General features: G+C 36.8%; 1 pseudogene; it reads right to left on the reverse strand.

The window, feature by feature from the left end:
- Positions 1-5,495: 5,495 nt before the first annotated feature.
- Positions 5,496-6,151, reverse strand: LOC119523034 (annotated as a pseudogene).
- Between the last annotated feature and the right edge of the window lie 4,863 nt (positions 6,152-11,014).

Below are 11,014 nucleotides of genomic sequence, written 5' to 3' on the forward strand. Positions count from 1 at the left end.
TATTTGTTCCAAATTCTGCATCTCCAATGAAATTTTAATTTGTTCCCTTGACTCAGCCTTATCTTCCTGTTTCTTAGTATGACTTGTAATTTTTTCCTGATGTCTGGGAATCTGATTATCTTGATGTCCTAACTCTGAAGGTCAGTATCTCCCCTGTGCCTAGAGTTTTATTGTAGATTGGGTATGTGTTAAGGCTCTTCTTTGATGCTTGGTCTAACTTAAACTAAATGTTTAGAGCAGCCTGTGTTTAACTGTTCAGATATTTTCAGGTCTTCTGCATCTGTTTCATGCCATGGACATGTGGAACAATTTTTTTAATTTTTTTAAATTTAAATTTGTAGTGTTAATTGGTGACAAACATGACTCTAAACAACCCCTTTCAACCAAAATCACCTACAATACAGCACTATTCACTATACCACTGACAAACTACCCTCAACTTGTATCTATTTCCAAACATTTTAAGTTCAACCTCATTATACATTCTGAAAATATTATGCTACCACTTCCCCTTCTCTAACTTCTGTCTATTTCTAGGTATCCTATATTCTACACTTTAAGATTCTGAGCTTACATATTCTAGTTAGTTATTAATGAAATCATACAATATCTGTCCTTTTGTGTCTGACATATTTCACTCAGCTATATGTCCTCAAGATTCATCCATATTATCACATGCTTCAGGACCTCATTTCTTCTCTTATCTATAAACCCCATTTTGTTTATCTATTCATATCTTGATGGGCATTTGGATTGTTTCCATATCCTGGTAATTGTGAACTATGCTGCTATGAACATCTGTGTGCAAATGTCTGTTCATGTCCCTGCTTTCAGATCCTCTGGGTATATACCAAGTAGCAGAATTGCAGGATCATATGGAAACTCAATATTTAGTTTTCTGAGGAACCACCAAACAGTCTTCCACAGTGGCTGTAGCAGTCTACACTCCCACCAGCAGTGAATAAGTGTTCCTATTTCTCCACATCATCTCCAAAACTTGTGGTTTCCTGTTTGTTTAATAGCAGTCATTCTCACAGGTGTGAGATGGTATCTCATGGTTTTGATTTGCATTTCCCTAATAGCTAAGGAAGATGAACATCTTTTCATGTGCTTTCTAGCCATTTGTATTTCCTCTTTGGAGAAATGTTTATTTATATCTTTTGCCCATTTTATAATTTTATTGTTGAGTTGTATGATTTCTTTATATATACTGGATATCAAACCCTTATCAGATATATGGTTACCAAATATTCTCTATCATTGAGTTGGTTGCCTTTTCACCATTTTCACAAAGTCTTCTGAGGCAAAAAAGTGTTCAATCTTCAGAATTTCTCATTGATCTATTTTTTCTTTTGTTGCTCGTGCTTTGGGTGTAAGGTCTAAGAAGCCATCTCCTATCACTAGGTATTGAAGATGTTTCTCTACATTTTCTTCTAGGAGTTTTATGGTACTGGCTCTTATATTTAGGTCTTTGATCCACTTTGAGTTAATTTTTGTATAGGGTGTGAGGTAGGGGTCCTCTTTCATTCCTTTGGATATGGATATCCAGTTCTCCCAGAACCATTTTTTTGAAGAGATTATTCTGTCCTAGTTCAGTAGATTCAGGGAACTTGTCAAAAATCAAATGACAATAGATCTGTGGATCTATTTTTGAACTCTCAATTCAATCTATTGATCATTATGTCTATCTTTGTTCCAGTACCATGCTGTCTTGACCACTGTGGCTTTATAATAAGCTTTAAAGCCAAGGCTTGTAAGACCTCCCACTTTGCTCTTCTTTTTCAGGATATTTTTGGCTATTCATGACCCCTTTCTCTTCCAAGTAAATTTGATAACTAACTTTTCCAATTCTGTAAAGTAGGTTGTTGGAATTTTGATTGGTACTGCATTTAATCTGTAGATCAATTTGGGTAGAATTGATATCCTAACATTTAGCCTTCCGATCTATGATCATGGAATGTCTTCCACCTATTTAGGCCTTCTTTGACTTCTTTAAGCAATGTTTTGTACTTTTCTGAGGGCAGGTCCTTTACATCCTTGATTAAGTTTATTCCTAGGTACTTGATTCTTTTAGTTGCTATTGTGATTGGAATTTTTTAATTGCCTCATCAGTTAGCTCATTCGTAGTGTACAAAAACTACGGATTTTTGTGCATTGATCCTGTATCCCACCACTTTGCTGAATTTGTTTATTAGCTCAAGTAGTTTTATTGAGGATTTCTCAGGATTTTCCAAATATAGGATCCTGTCATGGGCAAATTATGAGAGTTTTGCTCCTTCCTTTCCAATTTTGATCCATTTTATTTTTTTCTTGCCTAATTGCTCTTGCTTGATCCTCAAGAACAGTGTTGAATTACAGTGGTGGCACTGGGCATCATTGTCTCATTCATGATCTCAGAGGGAAGGCTTTCAGTCTCTCCCCATCTCTGCATTGCGTACAATGTTGGCTGTGGGTTTTTCATATACACCCTTTATTATATTGAGGAAATTTACTTAATTTCTACCTTTTGAAATGTTTTTATCAAGAAAGGATTCTGAATCTTGTTGAATGCCTTTTCAGCATCAATCAAGATGATCTTTTAATGGGTTGTATTACATTAATTGATTTTCTTGTGTTGAACCACCCTTGCATGCCTGAAATAAACCACACTTTGTCGTGGTGTATAATTATTTTGATGTGCCGTTGGATTCAATTTGCAAATATTTTGTTGAAAAATTTTTGTATCTATATTCATGAGGGAGATTGGCCTGTAGCTTTCCTTTCTTGTAGTATCTTTATTAGGTTCTGGTATTAGAGTGATAGTAGCCTCATAGAATGAATTAGGTAGTGTTCCCTTTCCTTCAACTTTTTGGAAGAGTTTGAAAAGAAATTGGTGTTAATTCCTCTTAGAATGTTTGATAAAATCCCCCTGTGAATCCATTTGGCCCTGGGCTTTTCTTTCTAGGAAGGATTTGATGACTAATTGAATCTCCTTACTTGTGATGGTTTTTGAGGTCTTCTATTTCTTCTCAAGTCAGTATAGGATGTTTGTGTGTTTTTAAGAAATTGTCCATTTCATCTAAGTTGTCTAGTTTGTTGGCATACAGTTGTATTTCATATCCTTTTATGATCTTTTTTATTTCTTTGGGATCCTTGGTAATGATCCCCCTTTCATTTCTGATTTTATTTATTTGAATCTTCTCTCTTTTTGACCTTGTCAGTCTAGCTAAGGTTTAGTCAATCTTGTTAGTCTTTTCAAAGGACCGACTTTTCAATTTATTCTCTCTATTATTTTTTGTTCTACAATTCATGAATTTCCACTTTAATATTTATTTCTTTTCTTCTACTTGCTTTAGGGTTTGTTTGCTGCTCTTTCTCTAGTTTCTGCAGTTGTTTAGTTAGGCCTTTGGTTTCAGCTCCTTCTTCCTTTTCAATGTAAGCATTTAGACATATAAATTTCCCTCTCAGCACCACCTTTGCTGTATCCCATAAGTTGTGATATGTTGTATTCTCATTTTCATTCATCTCTAGATACTTACTAATTTCTCTTGCAATTTCTTCTTTGACCAACTGATTTTTTAAGAGTGTGTTGTTCAACCTCCACATGTTTGTGAAAGTTCCAGTTCTTTGGTAGTTCTTGATTTCCAACTTCATTCTATTGTGATCGGAGAATGTGCTTTGAAAATTTCAATCTTTTTAAAATTAAGACCTGTTTTGTGCCCTAGTGTATGATTTATCCTGGAGAATGTTCCATGAGCACTTGAGAAGAATATGTTTGTGATGCAACAATCTATATATATCTGTTAGGTCTAATTCATTTATCATATTATTTAGGTTCTCTATTTCCTGTTGATCCTCTGTCTAGTTTTTCAATCTATTGAAGAGAATGGTGTGTTGAAGTCTCCCACTATTAATGTAGAAATGTCTATTGCTCCCTTCAGTTTTTCCAATGTTTGCCTCATATACTTTGGGGCACCATGATTGGGTGCATAGAATTTAATGATTGTTATTTCTCCTTGGTTGCTTATGCCTTTTATTTATATATAATTTCCTCCCTTTTCTCTTGCAGCATATTTGCATTTAAAGCCTATTTTATCTGATATTATTATAGCAACACCTGCTTTTTTTTGGTTATTGTTTGTGTGGAATATATTTTTCCATCCATTCACTTTCAACCTATTTGTATCTTTGTGTCTAAAGTGAGTCTCTTGTAAACATCATATAGACGGATTATAGTTTTTTATCCAATCTGCCAATCTGTGTCTTTTTATTGGGGAGTTTAATCCATTAACTTTCAATGTTATTACTGTAAAAGCTGTTCTTGCTGCATCCATTTTAACCCTTGGCTTTTATTTGTCAGCTGTAGTATTTTTCTATCATTTTATCCTTTTAGTTACCCTTACTGATAATTATCATTTTTATACTCTTCTCCAAGTCTGTCTCTCCTGTCATTTTTTTCAGCCAACATAATTCCTTTTAGTATTTCTTGCAGGGCAGGTCTCTTGTTAACATATTCTCTCAGCATTTGTTTATCTGTGAAAATTTTAAACTCTCCCTCATTTTGAAGGACAGTCTTTCTAGATAAAGAATTCTTGCTTGGCAATTTTTCTCTTTCAACATCTTAAATATATCATACCACTGCATTCTCATCTCCATGGTGCCTGAAGAGTAGTCTGTGCTTAGTTTTATGTGACTTCCCTTGTATGTGTTGAACAGCTTTTATCTTACAGCTCTCAGGACTCTCTCCTTCTATTCAGCATTAGAAAGTCTAATTAATATGTATCTTGGAGTGTGTCTATTTGGATTTATTCTATTTGGAGTTCATAAGTGTTGGGAATTTTTCCCCAATTATTTCCTCGAAAATAATCTTCCTAAGCCTTTATTCCTCTCTACTCCTTCTGGGACATCAATAATTCTTTTTTTAAGTTTTTAAAATTTCTTTATTTATATTTAGAAGAAACTGTTGAAAGATTCACCAGAAATAACCTGAACGAGTGTGAAAAATCAGTTAATGCTATTGAATCACTTCTAAAGGAATTCCAGGACACACAGTCCTGGACACAATAAAAATCTCCATCATTGATATGAAAACTGACTGCTTACTTTTCTAAACACAAGGTGGTATAATTAACAGTATTCAATCACTTCTTTTCTTTCATGAATATATAAAAATTAAAATACCAATTAAAAAACTAATATATCTTCTCTTTAAATGTTTCTTACAGATATATTTTCAATATTTTTATTCAACGGTGTTGTGGTTTAAGAGATTTTCCATTCACAAGTGAAACAACAATCCATCCAAAGGGAGCTGATAGTCTGTAGGCTCATAGTGCAACTAAAGAGGTCACACTGCAGCAAATGACATTTCCAATATACAAAACAAATAAAATTCTTACATGCACAAGATCTACTAAGCAGATGGTCACAGAACTAAAACATTTAATAATTTTACTGGTGATGTCAATGGGACTCCAGATATTTCCAAACTCTATCACTTGACTTCAACTCTCATCTTAGGCTTTGTATTTTGCTTTTCCAGTTTTGTTAATGACACTACACAATTCAAATCCCTGAAGTATTCATTGTAGTCTAGGGCATATCCTACAACAAACTTATCCAGAATTTCAAATCCAGCAAAATCTGGTCTATATCCAACACTTTGAAGGGTCCTTTTCACCAGTAAGCTTGCAACCTTGACCATCTTTGGACCATACTGCTTGACCAAGGAAAGCAAGGTTTGCATTGTTTTGCCAGTGTCAATTATATCTTCAACAATCAAGACATTCTTTCCAGTTAAATTTGAGAGATCATCTCCACCAATTACTTTTATGGCCCCTGTTGTCGGGCAATTACAGTAGCTCTTTAGTCTGATAAAATCTACAGTCGTAGGAATGGATCTATCACTATTTCTGTTCAGTGCTTTGAAGTAATACAGCAGGTTGGCAAAGAATTTATAGCCCCCCTTGAGCACACAGAAGGCTACAATGTTATGGCCTCCCATCTCCATCATCACATCTCAAGCAAGCTGTTCAGTTCTGTCCATTATAAGTCCATGAGGAATAAATATCCTTTCCAAATCTTCAGCATAATGATTAGGTATACAAAATAAATTTAGGTCATAACCTGGTTCATCATCACTAATCATGACACTGGAGCTGCAGATTGCCATAATGGAGCCTGGCCAGCACATGAGCAGAGGAGAAGAAGAGGAGGAGATGGAGGTGGAGGCGACATCATGCAGTGAGGTCGAAAGTACTAGGTCCCACCCACTGCCACAGCCACCACCATTCAAAGCACACCAATGATTCTCATATTTGTGTACTTCATGTTATCTATCATTTCCCTGAGATCTAATTCAAATTTTTCCATCTTTTTCACCATTTGTTCTTTTGTGTATTTGAATTCAGCTGCTCTGTCCTCTAGTTTGTTTATTCTTTCTTCTGCCTCCTCAAATCTGCTGTTGTATGTCTTTAGTATATTTTTTATTTTAATTTCATTTCCATAAGATCTGCTTTTTTCTATTTATTCTTTCAAATTCTTCTTTATGCTCTTCTAGTGTCTTCTTGATATCCTTTATCTCTTTGGACAACTCACTGAAATTATTTAGGAGATTTGTATGAACATCTTTGATTAGTTGTTCCGGATTCTGTGTCTACTCTGGCTTTTTATTTTGATCATTTGACTTGGCCAAATCTTCTTTCTTTTTCATGGGTATGTGATTTTTGTTGTTGGTTTCTAGGCACTTGATTATCTTCATAAGGTTATTTTGAAAGTTGGTTTTCCTCACCGCCTAATATTTTTATTTTGCTTGGGTTTGCATTGAAGGTCAACTTTGGCACTTGGTTTGTCAGTTATTCCTAGCCAAACCAAGGTCACATTCTATCCCAGGGGGAGCAGCCCTTTTCTGTTGGAGCTAGGCAGAAAAGCAACTTGCCAATATGCACTTTCCCCATCTTCCCAGCAGATGGTTCTCTTGGGCCACCTCTTCCCCACAAGCCCACCTTTCCCTGACTGCAGCAGCCAGGTGGGCAGGGTGCAAACCAGGTGAAAATCCAGTGAAGGCCACAGGCTCCCAGGTGTGCTGGAAGCTGCTGGCTTCAGGGGCAAGTGATGGGCACTCTGCCCATGGAAAGACTCTGGCTTGTATTTGCAATGGATCTGGTGATTCCCAGACTCCTGTGTGGAAAGACTCCAGGTTGTGGGACTGGGAGATTCGAATACACCAGCCAGCAGCTGCCCCAGGAGTGCACTGCTTTACACCTCCCAGCAAGCCCACCTCAGAGGTAGGGGAAGGGGTGCCTGGTGTTGCAGTGCAGCTCCCTCACCCCCACTTTTCTGCTTGTGTATGCAGTGAGCACCCTGAGCCCCTGTGCAGATAGGATCAAGGCAGCAGGATCCAGAGTGTCTTTCTCACAGGCCAATTTTCAGATTGGCCCTGGTCTTGGTTCCCCTCTCCTCTCAAGGGAAGAGCTTCCCAGTCCCCCCCAATTCCAGGCACCTGCAGCAGCCTGCCTCAGGAATGGGGGCTAGGCACTGAGCACCACAGCAGGGTCTCTGTATGTGGGTAAGATGAGTCTATTGGTTCTTGGGTTCCTGCACAGGAATGCTAGGCTGCAGGCCTGAGAGGATTGCCTCCCCACCTCTCTGAAGCAGAGGTTTTCCATTTTTTGACTACCTTTTCTGGCCATTGTGTGGTGCTGGACCTTAGGGAAAATTGTGATTGAATGCACTCACCCCAATTTCTCAGTCCTAGTTTCTCCACTTTTCCATCCAGGTCTTCCTTATATAATGCAGAGGTCCTTCTGATCACCCAGACTCCAGGACTGCTGCTTCAGTCATTTTCTGCCTGTTTTCTAGTTGTTTTAAGGTGGAAGTGTCATAGTAAAATTTTTAAGGTTGCTCTTTTATGTGCAATTGTTTCACCTCCAGGAGAAAACTTCCTTTCATCTGTTCCTTCTCTGCGAATCCTGATCTTTTCTGTTTGTTTTGTTCACAATTTTCTCCCCATCTCCTATGATTTTTTTAACTGCTGCTCCTCACTCAGTTTCCCCTTTTTCTTATACTTTTCAATACCAGTACCCATCCTGCCTTACAATAGTTCAGCTTTCCTTTTCTTTTTTTCTGTGTAGCTTTTCTCCTCTGGTAACTTTCTCATTAGGGTATCCTATCTCAGGCAGCCAGTTGGGTCAATGTTCATAAAAGGCCTGGTTCTTCATTTAGGTGCTCCAGCAATCAGAGATCAGGTTGGGTGTGTGCCCCTCTTGCCAATAGTTCCATTGTGGTGTCTTTTGTTTCCTGGGTGCCCTTTTGTATGCATACACTTGCCTACCACTTGTGTTCTGCCCTGGATCTCTGCAGACGTGGGTCCCTATGCATGGCTATGCATGAGGGTCTAACTCAGAGCTGTGAGTGCTCTATGGTCTGCACCCATGGCAGGAGGGACTCAGGCTGTGCTGCCTCTGTGTAACTCTTAAGCTGCATGGGACCAAGTGAATGGAGGGGTCTGTACTGGTGTATGTCCAGGACATAAATTTCCTACCTGATTTTGGTGTTTTCTTTGTTTTAATTCAGCATTTGTGGATTTCTTCTCCAGTGTCTATCATACTCTAGAGCTCTAAGCAAGTGGAATTTTTCCTTTTATTAATTGATCCTGAGGGGAGAATTTTCCAGGGAATGTCTTATGTCACCATGCTGATGACATCACTCTGATATTTATTTTTCTTTAAATGTTGGGTAGAATTCAACAGTGAAGCCATCTGATCCTGGGCTTTACCTTGTGGAAGTTTTTTGTTACCAGTCAATCACTTTTCTCATTATGAATCTATTCACATTTTCTCTTTGTTCTTGGATCAGTTTTGGGAGTTTGTGTCTTTAGAAGTTTGGCTGTTTCTTCTGGGTTATCTAATTTGTTGGCATATAATTAATAGCATTATAATCATAATCCTTTTTATTTCTCTAAGGTCAGTAGTAATTTCACCTCTTTCATTCCTGATTTTATTAATTTGTAAGTACATTGAACAAAGATGTCTGTGAGTAAAGCTGAAAGAGGTGGGATAGGGGAATACATAACATTTCTGTTAATTTTTGCTTCATGTATTTGGGTGTTCTGTTATTAGGTGTATATATGTTTATAAGTGTTATATCTTCCTTATGATTGACCCTTTTATCATTATAAAATGTCCCTCTTTACCTCTAGGAACATGTTTTCCTTTAAATCCTATTTTGTCTGGTATTAGTATAGCCACTCCAGCTTTCCTATGGATGCTATTTGCATGATATATCTTTTTTTCATCTTGTTTACTCTTAATTTATTTGTGTTTTTGAATCTGAAGTGTGTCTCTTACAGCAATTTTGTTGAATCAATAGGAGTTTATTTCTATTTTTTTTTGTTTTGCTGTCTGATAAACTGTCTTTTGATTTGATTGTTTAATCAATTTACATTTAATGTTATCATTGAGATAGTTGGATTTACATCTACAATTTTTTGTTTTTTGTATTTCTTATGTATTTTTTTGTTCTTCTATTCATTCTTTACTGGTTTCTTTTGCATAAAGTGAATATTTTCTAATGTAGCATTTTAATTTCTTTCATGATCTATTCACTATATTTTTGAGGTTTCTTTTTTTTAGTGGTTGCTCTGGAGTTTACCATATACATCTTAACTCATCAGAATCAGCTTCAGATTTATACTGGCATAATATCAGAAATATATGTAAACATACTCCTATAAAACTCTATTCCTTTTCCTCCCATTGTTGTGGAAATATTAATTTATTAATGTTAGTCTATTAATATTAATCTATTAATATTACAAACTCAAAACTACATTGTTATAATCATTACTTTGCCATCTTCAGTCATTTCCTTAGTCCAATACAGCTTTGCTCCCATTCATCTCATTTGTGTTGTTGGCAAATATTACACATTACATTTTTCTATGTAATGGGTCCAACAATACATTATATTTATATTATTTTATGCAATTTCCAATTTTTAAACATTTTAGGCAATTGCCTTTTATATTAGTTAAGAGAAGAGAAAAGAAAAATGCATTTAAACTGCCTTTTATAATTACATAATTACCTTTACCAGTGCTCTTTGTTTTTTCATGTGGTTTGCCAACTGGGGTTGCTTGTTTCAGTCTAAAGAGCTTCACTTATTATTTCTTGTAAGGTAGATCTGCTAGCTACACATTCTCTCAGTTTTTGCCCATCTTGGAATATCTTTATTTTGCCTTCATTTTTGAATGATAGCTTTGCTGGATATAGGATTCTTGGTTTATGGGGTTTTTTAATTTTGATCACATTGACCATGTCACCTCACTGCTTTTTGGTCTCAGTTGTTTCAGAGAATTCAGCTGCTAATCTTATTGAAGGTCCATTGTACATAACAAATTTGTTTCTCCATTGCTGCTTTCAAGATTTTCTCTTTTTTTTTTTTTTTTTTTTGACTTTCAGCATTTTTACTATGTTGCATCTGTTTATGGATACCTTTGTGTTTATTATACCTGGATATATTTGGGCTCTCTGGATGTGTAGGTTAATTTTAAATAAATTTGGGAAGTTTTCAGCCATTATTTCAAGTATTTTTTTCTGTTTCTTTCTCTCTCTCCCCTCTTTCTTGCACGCCTATTACACATATCTGGATGACACCCCTGCTTCAGGAGCTGAGAGCTCAGTGGAAAATGGGGCAGCAGCCTGAGGTCTTCTCAGCTTGCCTTTATTGGCATGGAACCAATGCCATTTGAGCCTTGGAAATGGCAATTGTAGTCCCATTAGTCTCAGTGCACCATGTCCATAGTAAAGTCTTTGATCTATGTATGAGTGGGGGCTGGGCAAAAGAAGGGAGCCTGCATCTCTTGACCACATTTGCTTATGACAGCCTCAGCAACAGGTATCTAGGGGCAGGAGGAGCAATGCTGAAGTCCTGCTCCTCCCAGGAAGAAAATCCCTGAACTTGGAGCTGGGGGAAGAGGGAACTCTGTGCTCTTGGCTGCTTAAGTCTGGAGTGGGGTCTCCTCCTCACAGAGCTG

This window comes from Choloepus didactylus, chromosome X (genome assembly GCF_015220235.1).
Source record: "Choloepus didactylus isolate mChoDid1 chromosome X, mChoDid1.pri, whole genome shotgun sequence".
Lineage (NCBI taxonomy): Eukaryota > Metazoa > Chordata > Mammalia > Pilosa > Megalonychidae > Choloepus > Choloepus didactylus.